At 38.3% G+C, this 9,754-nt stretch overlaps 1 non-coding gene across 1 annotated transcript; it reads right to left on the bottom strand.

Moving 5' to 3' along the window:
* Positions 1-8,878: 8,878 nt before the first annotated feature.
* On the bottom strand, positions 8,879-9,019 carry LOC120360917 (U4 spliceosomal RNA). Its single transcript, XR_005577300.1, has one exon. It is a non-coding gene; the product is annotated as a U4 spliceosomal RNA (small nuclear RNA).
* Between the last annotated feature and the right edge of the window lie 735 nt (positions 9,020-9,754).

The raw sequence follows: 9,754 nt of genomic DNA, 5'->3' as shown, positions 1-9,754 counted from the left end.
AACAGTCTGAGGGACAGTGAACTGGCCCCCTGTGTAAAAGTTTGGGGATACCTGGGACCTAGACTAATTGCGAGAATTAAGTAATTTCTTAATTCATGTACAGTGCTTACTATAATATCGTTGCATAGTATTCTCTCAAAAGGTAAAAGCTTTCATTATTATTGTTATTGTTGCAGTTATCATTATTACTATTGTTATTAAATTCCTACTCTTAAGATGTCTGAAGCTACTCTGATTTCTGTTCTTTTGTGACCTTGTTTTTCTATCCTTCTTGATGATTCTGCCATACTTGATATCCTCCTAAAGGTTTATTTTCTATTTACATTAACCAGAATCATTTTTCTTGTTTATTGTAACAAGATACAGGCATTTGATCAGGAAGCAAACCCTAATACTAAAATTCTTTCCCACTAAACCTCAAACATTGTTTATTATACTTGACTAATGGTTTTCTGGCCTCAATAGAGGAAAATCTTTAGTTATCCTTTATTTAAAAATCGAATATAATTCTTCCTGAAGTCACTTATTGTAATTATTTTCACTTGTTCTTCCTTTAGTCTTCTATTTCTAGACACTTACATAGAAAGAAAAGGAACACTGGGTGTAGAAAGCCGAGCCCTAAAACAGTCTATGGGCTTTTACTGTGGTGGTCAATTTCCAATCCGAAAAAATTAATTCTGGTAAACCTGCCTATAGGATGCACACTTACTATCCCCGTTTTCCTGTGTCTTGTTCATATTCCTATTTCATAGAACAACTCTGCTAAGCCAGAGCTTACCATAAACTACGAACTTAATAAGAACTATTTTGTTGTTTTTCCACAGGTAGATTTTAAGTCATACATGGACTCATATTTTTGCTTGACTTTATCTCATACATTTTTGGTGTTGCTATTTTCATTTATAAAAAAAAAGAAGTGCTGCCAATAACAGGAGATAAACAGGAAACAGCTGATTTGATCCTGATGGAAGAGACTACTAAGGTAGAAGGAAATCAAGTGAACACAAGTTTTAAGGTAATGTTAGGAAAATTTTAGTGGTTGTGAATGCTTTTGAGAACACCAGGTATGAAATTGGATTGCATTATCCCTTTCTTTCTCTTTCATCCTCTTCTTTCATTCTTGGCACCATTCTGTTTTGAATTATTTATGTAGATAAATCAGAAATTTTACCCTTTATTTAGCAAGAAATGTGTCAGCATTTAACATTCATTTAATTTTGTATTGGAAATGTAGATCGTATAAGTTTCGCTCAGGCTTTCCACTGGGGCTGGAGACAATAGAGCAAATTGCCAACCCCAGGTTCCAGCTGCTGGCCTGCCATAGACTCCCCAGCAGATGCTCCATGAGTAACATGTGCATGTCCAAGCCAGTATTTGCTTTGAGATTTCATGCTGTCAGCATGTTCTTGACTCTGTAGAATTGCAAGACCATAGCCTGGCCTTTATACTGATTTGTGAGCAAATTATTTTCATGCTGTTTTAATTGGCTTTATTATACAGCTTTTTCTGTGAGGTATAACCTAGGCTCAACTGTTATGCCACATCATCACTAAAATCATCTTTTAAGCACAGCATTTAAAAAATCTGATAATGAACTTTAATTTTCAAATCACGTGAGATTGTATTGTCTTAGTTGTACAAATACAAACTTGTAAATTTTTAAAGGAGAGATAAGCAAAAAAAAAAAAAAAAAAAAAGACATCTGTATTTGCATTATTTTAACAGAAACCTTCCTGACATTTGAACAACATTCAATTTCTTTCTTCTATTACCAGGGCTCTTACATTTTCTATTAAGTCAGTTTTTCCCAGATAGTGGAGTATTTACAATAATCATTTTAATTCTTTTGAGTGAATATCCTGTATTTATTAATCATTCCTTGATTTTTTGTTACTTATGTTTACACTTTGATATATAACAGTAAAATAAGGGGGATCCAAGATGGCCGAATAGGAATAGCTCTCGAGTGCAGTTCCCAGTGAGAACAATGCAGAGGGTGAGTAATCACCACATTTCCAAATGAGTTTTTGCTGCCCACAGACCAGGAGATTCCTGGGTTGAAGAGCACCATGAGTTTCCAGCATGGCTGTTTCAGTTGGCACAGTGGGTCTACACAAAAAAACTCACACAAATCTGGGCAGCCATTTCAACCGGTGCCTGGAATGCCTGGGAGACAGAGTCACCCATTCAACTGATAGAAAGAGGGCTGAAACCAGGAGCCAGGTGATATGGCTCGGCGGTTCCCACCCCCACAAAGACCGGCAATCTGAAAAGCTCTGGATGGAGAGTTTCGCGGCAAGTGCAGCTGGACCTGGGATGGTCCAGCTCTGTGGGGGGAAGGGTGTCTGCCATTACCGAGGTAGTCCATCACTACCCAGGCAGTCCACCATTACTGAGGCCGTCCACCATTACAAGACTGCCATTATCGAGGCAGACTGACATTACTGAGGCAATCCACCATTACTGAGGCAGTTCTAACTATACCTCTGTAAACAAAACCGCAAGGAAGTTCACACAGGAGCTGGGCAGAGCCCACAGCAGCTCAGCAGTGCCTCTGCTGGCAGACTGTGACTAGGCTACCTCCTGGCTGGACAGGGCATTTCTGAAAAAAGGCAGTAGCACATCAGGAACTTACAAATAAAGCCCCACCTTCCCAGGACAGAGCATCTGGGAAAAAAGGTGGTTATGAGTTCTGCTGCAAGAGACTTAAACACACCTGCCCAGCAGCTCTGAATGAAACAACAGAGCCCCAGCTCAGCACCTGAGCTCCTATAAGGGACAGACTGTCTCCTCAACCCCTGTATATCCAAAGAGACACCTCATAAAGAAGAGCTCAGGTTCCTATCTAGCAGGTATCCTTCTGGGAGGAAGACAGAAGAAGAAACTGGCAGCAACCCTTACTGTTCTGCAGCTGCCGCAGGTGATCCCCAGGCAAATGGGGTCTGGAGTGGATCCCCAGAAGTCCTACAGCAGGGGGGCCTGACTGTTAGAAGGAAAACTAAAAAACAGAAAGAAAAAACTTCAACATCAATAAAAAGGACATCTACTCAGAGACTCCATTTGAAAATCACCAACTACAAAGACCACAGGTAGATAAATCAACAAAGATGGAAATAAACCAGTACAAAAAGGATGAAAACACCAAAAACCAGAACACCTCTCCTCCTCCAACGGATCACAGCTCCTCACCAGCAATGGAACAAAGCTGGATGGGAAGTGAGTTGGATGAATTGACAGAAACAGGCTTCAGAAGGTGGGTAATAACAAAGTTATCTGAACTGTAAGAACGTGTTCTAACCCAATGCAAAGAAACTAAGAACCTTGGAAAAAGGTCTGATGAAATGCCAATGAGAATATACAGCTTAGAGAAGAATTTAAAGGACTTGATGGAGCGGAAAAAAAAAACCACGAGAACTTCATGAAGCATACACAAGTTTCAGTAGCCAAATCGACCAAGCAGAAGAAAAGATATCAGAGACTGAAGATCAACTCAATGAAATAAAATGAGAAGGCAGGAATAGAGAAAAAAGAGTGAAAAGAAATGAACAAAGCCTGTAAGAAATATGGAATTATGTGAAAAGACCGAATCTAGTTTTGATAGGTGTACCTGAATGTGATGGAGAGAATGAATCCAAGCTGGAAAACATTCTTCAGGGTATTATGCAGGAGAACTTCCCCAACCTAGCAAGGCAGGCCAACATTCAAGTCCAGGAAATACAGAGAACACCACAAAGATATTCCTCAGGAAGAGGAACCCCAAGGCACATAATCATCAGATTCACCAGAGTTGAAATGAAGGAGAAAATGCTAAGGGCAGCCAGAGAGAAAGGTTGGGTTACCCACAAAGGGAAGCCCATCAGACTCACATTGGATCTCTCAGCAGAAACCCTACAAGCCAGAAGAGAGTGGGGGCCAATATTCAACATCCTTAAAGAAAAGAACTTCCAACCTAGAATTTCATATCCAGCCAAACTAAGCTTCATAAGCAAAGGAGAAATAAAATCCTTTATGAACAAGCAATTGCTGAGAGATTTTGTCACCACCAGGCCTGCCTTACAAGAGCTCCTGAAAGAAACGCTAAACAAAGAAAGGAACAACCAGTACCAGCCACTCCAAAAATGTACCAAGTGGTAAAGAACATCAACACAATGAAGAAACTCTGTCAACTAACAGGCAAAACAATTGAGTAGCATCAAAATGGCAGGACCAAATTCACACTAACAATATTAATCTTAAATGTAAACGGGCTAAATGCCCCAATCAAAAGACACAGACTTGCAATTTAGATAAAAAGTCAAAACCCATTGGTGTGCTGTATCCAGGAAACCTGTCTCATGTGTAAGGACACACACAGACTCCAAATAAAGGGATGAAGGAAGATTTACCAAGCAAATGGAGAGCAAAAAAAGCGTAAGTTGCAATCCTAGTCTCTGATAAAATAGATTTTAAACCAACAAAGATCAAAGAGACAAAGAAGGGCATTACATAATTCAATGCATCAAGAAGCTCTTACAATCTTAAATATAGACACACCCAATTCAGGAGCACCCAGATACATAAAGCAAGTTCTTAGCAACGAACAAAGAGACTTAGACTCCCACACAATAATAGTGGGAGATTTTGATACTCCACTGTCAATATTAGACAGATCAACAAGACAGAAAATTAACAAGGATATCCAGGACTTCAACTCAGATCTGGACCAAGCAAACCTAAATAAAATCTGCAGAACTCTCCACCCCAAGTCTTCAGAATATACATTCCTCTTAGCACCACCTCACACTTACTCTAAAATTGACCACACGACTGGAAGTAAATCACTCCTCAGCAAACGCAAAAAACGGAAGTCATAACAAGCAGTCTCTCAGACCACAGTTTAATTAAATTAGAACTCAGGATTAAGAAACTAACTCAGAATGGCACAACTTCGTGGAAACCAAACAACTGGATCTTGAATGTTGACTGGATAAACAGTCATCTTTATTTCTGCCTTCATGAAATGAATAAATGAATAAAGATGTTCTTTGAAATGAATGAAAACAAAGACATAATGTACCAGAATATATACATTAGCACTGTGTGGATTTGAAGAGTTAAAGTGTCTGTGATAGTTCTACATTCAGACTATCCCTTTTTTTAAGATCCAGCCATTGCTGATGCAGTTTTTCTCTGTTGAGTTGTTCTGCTTTTCAGAACCTATTTCTCACTTGCTACTGATCATCATCTCGATTGCATCATTCATTTTTTAATCACATTAAGTGTGTGCAAACAAAGCAAGCTGACATCAGGCTTAGAGTTCAAGTTTTGATAGTACAGACAGTTTTAGGAAAAACTCATGAGCCTGCCACAGTCAGGGAGTTTGGGTTTTTGTCAGTTTTGTTTTGTTTTTCATTTGCAACCTAGAAGTTGAATCAAGAACACCAGTTAGAATGGCGATCATTAAAAAATCTGGAGATAGCAGATGCTTGAGACGATGTGGAGAACATGTTTCTACTGTTGGTGGGAGTGTAAATTAGTTCAACCTTTGTGGAAGACAGTGTGGCGATTCCTCAAGGACCTAGAAATAGAAATTCCATTTGACCCAGCAATCCCATTACTAGATACATATCCAAAGGATTATAAATAGTTCTACTATAAGGACACATGCACACGAATGTTCATTGTAGCACTGTTTACAATAGCAAAGACCTGGAACCAACCCAAATGCCATGGATGATAGACTGGACAGGGAAAATGTGGCACATATACACCACAGAATACTATGCAGCCATAAAAAATGATGAGTTCATGTCCTTTGTAGGGACATGGATGAAACTGGAAACCATCATTCTCAGCAAACTGACACAAGAACAGAAAATCAAACACTACAGGTTCTCACTCATAGGCGGGTGTTGAACAATGAGAACACATGGACACAGGGAGGGGAGCACTACACACTGGGGTCTGTTGGGGGGGAATAGGGGAGGGACAGTGGGGGGTGGGGTGTTGGGGAGGGATAACATGGAGAGAAATGACAGATATAGGTGACCTGGGGAATGGAGGCAGAAAACCACATTGCCATGTATGTACCTATGCAACAATCCTGCATGATCTGCATATGTACCCCAGAACCTAAAGTGCAATAAAATATGTATAAAAAATAGTAAAATAAGAATATTAGTATATGTAATTATTTTCCATAATGAGTTACTTTTGAGAGGTGAAATTAATTATTAAATGACACATGTAGTTTATAGCAAAGACTTGGAACCAACCCGAATGCCCATCAGTGATAGACTGGATAAAGAAAATGTGGTACATACACAACATGGAATATTATGCAGCCACAGAAAAGGTTGAATTCATGTCCTTTGCAGGGACATGGAAGAAGCTGGAAACCATCATTCTCAGCAAACTAACACAGGAACAGAGAACCAAACACCACATGCTCTCACTCATAAGTGAATGTTGAACAGTGAGAACACATGGACAAAGGGAGGGGACCATCACACACTGGGGCCTGTTGGGGAGTACGGGACTACAGGAGGGCTAACATTAGGAGACATACCTAATGTAGATGATGGGTTGATGGGTGCAGCAAACCACCATGGCACATGCATACCCGTGTAACAAACCTGCATGTTCTGCACCTGTATCCCAGAACTCAAAATATAATAATAAAAAAAAAGTGGCATCGAAAACCAAAACAAAGATGCATGTAGTTTTTTTCTAGATACATACTGCCAATAAATCACACAATTTAAGAAACGATTTTAAACAGTACTTACTTTCCATCTCATTACATATAACTTATTTTATATTTCCACATCTTCCTATCTATCCACCCCTCTATCATATAACTAGTAAGCAATCTCCACGTGGGCCTGTATGTGGAATAGAAGAGGGAGGAAAGCCCATCATGTACTTTGCCTGTCTTAGGGTGTTCATAATCCTTTAAATTAGATGATATCAACTTCTTCCAATTTTTTCCTCATAATTTTACCTTAAGCCTTGTGTTTGTTTGGTTTTCCAACTACCTTAGAAGCCTCTTCCATCAGGATCCAATCAGCTGGCTCATGTTTATCTCCTGGAGCAGCCCAGGGCTTGGTCTTTGGATTCCTTCTCTCTTTGGTTATATTAACTCTTCAGTGATCTCATGGAGCCTCATGGCTGTAATATTATCTACATGCACTATTGATACATAACATTTCAAATTTGCATTAGAATTCTCTACCCGACAGCCAACTCAGATCTCCACTTGGACGAGTATCAGGTGTTTCCAAATGTTCACACTGAACTTCAGACCATTTTCCCTAAACCGCTCCTCTTACAGCACTCTGTGTCATGTAAAAGCAACTCCATTTGCTCATGCCAAGAACCTTGCAGTAATAGTTGACTGCATTTTATCACTTCTACCAGGCAATCACTTCATCAGTCAATCTAATCAGCCCCTCTATAAAAATACATCCAGAGGCTAGCAGCCGTTCATTACCTGTTCTGCCATCCCGCTTCTCCAAGCCACTGTCATCTCCTGCCTGGATTACTGGACGCTGTCCTACCATCTTTGTCCCCCTACAGTAAATAAAAAAGACAGCTGCCAACATAGTCTTGTTAAAAAAAGCAAGCAGATCATGTTCATTCTCTGCTCAAAGCTCTCTAGTAGATATTTGTCTTATTTAGAATACAAATGAAAGACCAATGGCTCCCAAGGCCAAACGTTGCAAGATCTCACGTCTTAACGCTCTCTTGCCATTCCTGTTAGTGATATGCCTGTTTCTGCCCCACTCCCCTGCAGAGGATCTTACACATGGCTTTTGCCTGGATGATCGTTCCATAGATGTGCGCATGGCTCCCCTGTCAAGGATCCCCTGATCCACAAAGATCAGAGCTTTTGTCTATTTTGTTACCTGCTGTATCTCTACTACTTAGAATTATGTAGTATTTGCCAAGTAAATATTTGTTGAATGCATGATGAGGAAACTGATCAGGTTAGGTAAATCATTCCAGAGTTCCAACCTACTATTTGGCAGATTTGAAAATTCAATTCAGATCTGGCTGAAGCCATACTCACATGACATGAAATAAATGGGAATATTCTCACTTTTCTAGTCTCTGAATTTATCTCTTTCTTGAAGCTTTAGTAAAACCGTTTGTAAAATCATTTAGGTTAGTGTTTTATTTGTTGGAATCTTTAAAGAGTCAAAGTTTTGTTGCATATTCTGATGATATGTTATATCATGTACACAAGTTTACAAAGATTTTATCTAATTGTGGAGTCTTTCTCATACGTATCGACACTTCGTATTTACAAATGGACTTTGTCTTTCGTTCCCTTTTGTTTCTATGACTATTGCGGCAGTAGTATCCTTTTGGTTGTATTTGCCTAAATATTTCTCCATCATTTTACAATGAAACGTTTTGTATTTTTCAAGCACTAACTGGATAACCATACTTGGCAGTGGGGTACAGCCCTTTCTAGCTTTACTAACAATTTTTTTTTTTTTTTTTTTTTTTTTTTTTTTTTTTTTTTTTTTTTTTACCCATTCGTGTGAGAATATCTTCAGGAACTAAACCCATGAGTACACATTTTGCAGATTATGTTATGAATATTTTAAATTCGACTCAGCATTGCCAAACTGCTCTCTTGAATGCCTTTACTGGTCTACGTCCTCCCCAGCAGAGAAAGTGGATTTGCATCTATAGACCTCCATTCCTGCTAACATTTGACATCTTCCAGCTCTCTAAATTTAATTTGTGTAGAGTGATGTATCATTTTTTCTCTAATTTATATTTCTCTGATTTCTGCTGAATTTGAGCACCTTTTCTTTTTTCTTTTTTTAATTCTAGATTTTATTTTCTGAAAAGTATCTTTTTTACTCATTTTTTTTTTAAACTTCAGTCTCAGTAGAGACTGTCAAAAATTGCCAATGCTGACCATATTTCAAGTCAACATGGTGGGGTATTGGGAAAAGTTTTCAATTAGCAATAATTGCGCCTTGGATGAACCTCACTGGCTATGATAATGCCACTGTGCAAAGCTTCTTTACCCATTTTTAAAGTAGAGTAATTGTTCTCTTATTTTTGCAAGATTTTACTGGTTATTCTAGAAATTAATCCTTTTCACTTCAGACATTAGAACTTTATTCTCTCATTTTGAAATGTTTCTATAAACCTTGAAATGGGTATAAAGTTTTAATTATACAAGCTTAATGAGTCCTAGAGATCTGCTATACAACATAGTGCCTATACTTTTATAATATGAAATTGTGCACTTCAAAATGTGTTACAAAGGTGGAGCTCATGTGACATGTTTTTCCTACAAAAACAAAGGAACACGAAGCAACTTTGGGCGGTGTTGAATATGTCTGTTACCTTCTGGTGATGCCATTATAGGCGCTTGCATAAGAGCAGACTCATCAAGTGCACATGTTACATATTATCCCTCAATAAAAGTGTTAAAAATAAAGATAACTTACTTTTATATTATCAAATTCACCATCGTTTTGGTTATGTATACTTTCAAAATTTTCTTTAATCAATGTTCTTCCTCTTTATGTTCACAAATTTTCTCCTACAATATATTCTATTAATTTTGAAAATTTACTTTTATATTTGAGTCTTTTTTAAAGCTTTTAAATGTAGATTTTATCTTGTAATCTTTTAACAAAATTTATGGATTTAGAGGTACAAGTGCAGTTGTGTGACATGGATGCATTGTGTAGTGGTGAATTCTGAGCCTTTAGAGTATCCATCACCCAAATAGTGTACATTGCAC

The sequence above is a fragment of the Saimiri boliviensis genome, chromosome 10 (assembly GCF_048565385.1).
Source record: "Saimiri boliviensis isolate mSaiBol1 chromosome 10, mSaiBol1.pri, whole genome shotgun sequence".
NCBI classification, from domain to species: domain Eukaryota; kingdom Metazoa; phylum Chordata; class Mammalia; order Primates; family Cebidae; genus Saimiri; species Saimiri boliviensis.
Note: the sequence above shows the minus strand (reverse complement) of the source record. Positions and strands in the feature narration are given on the sequence as shown.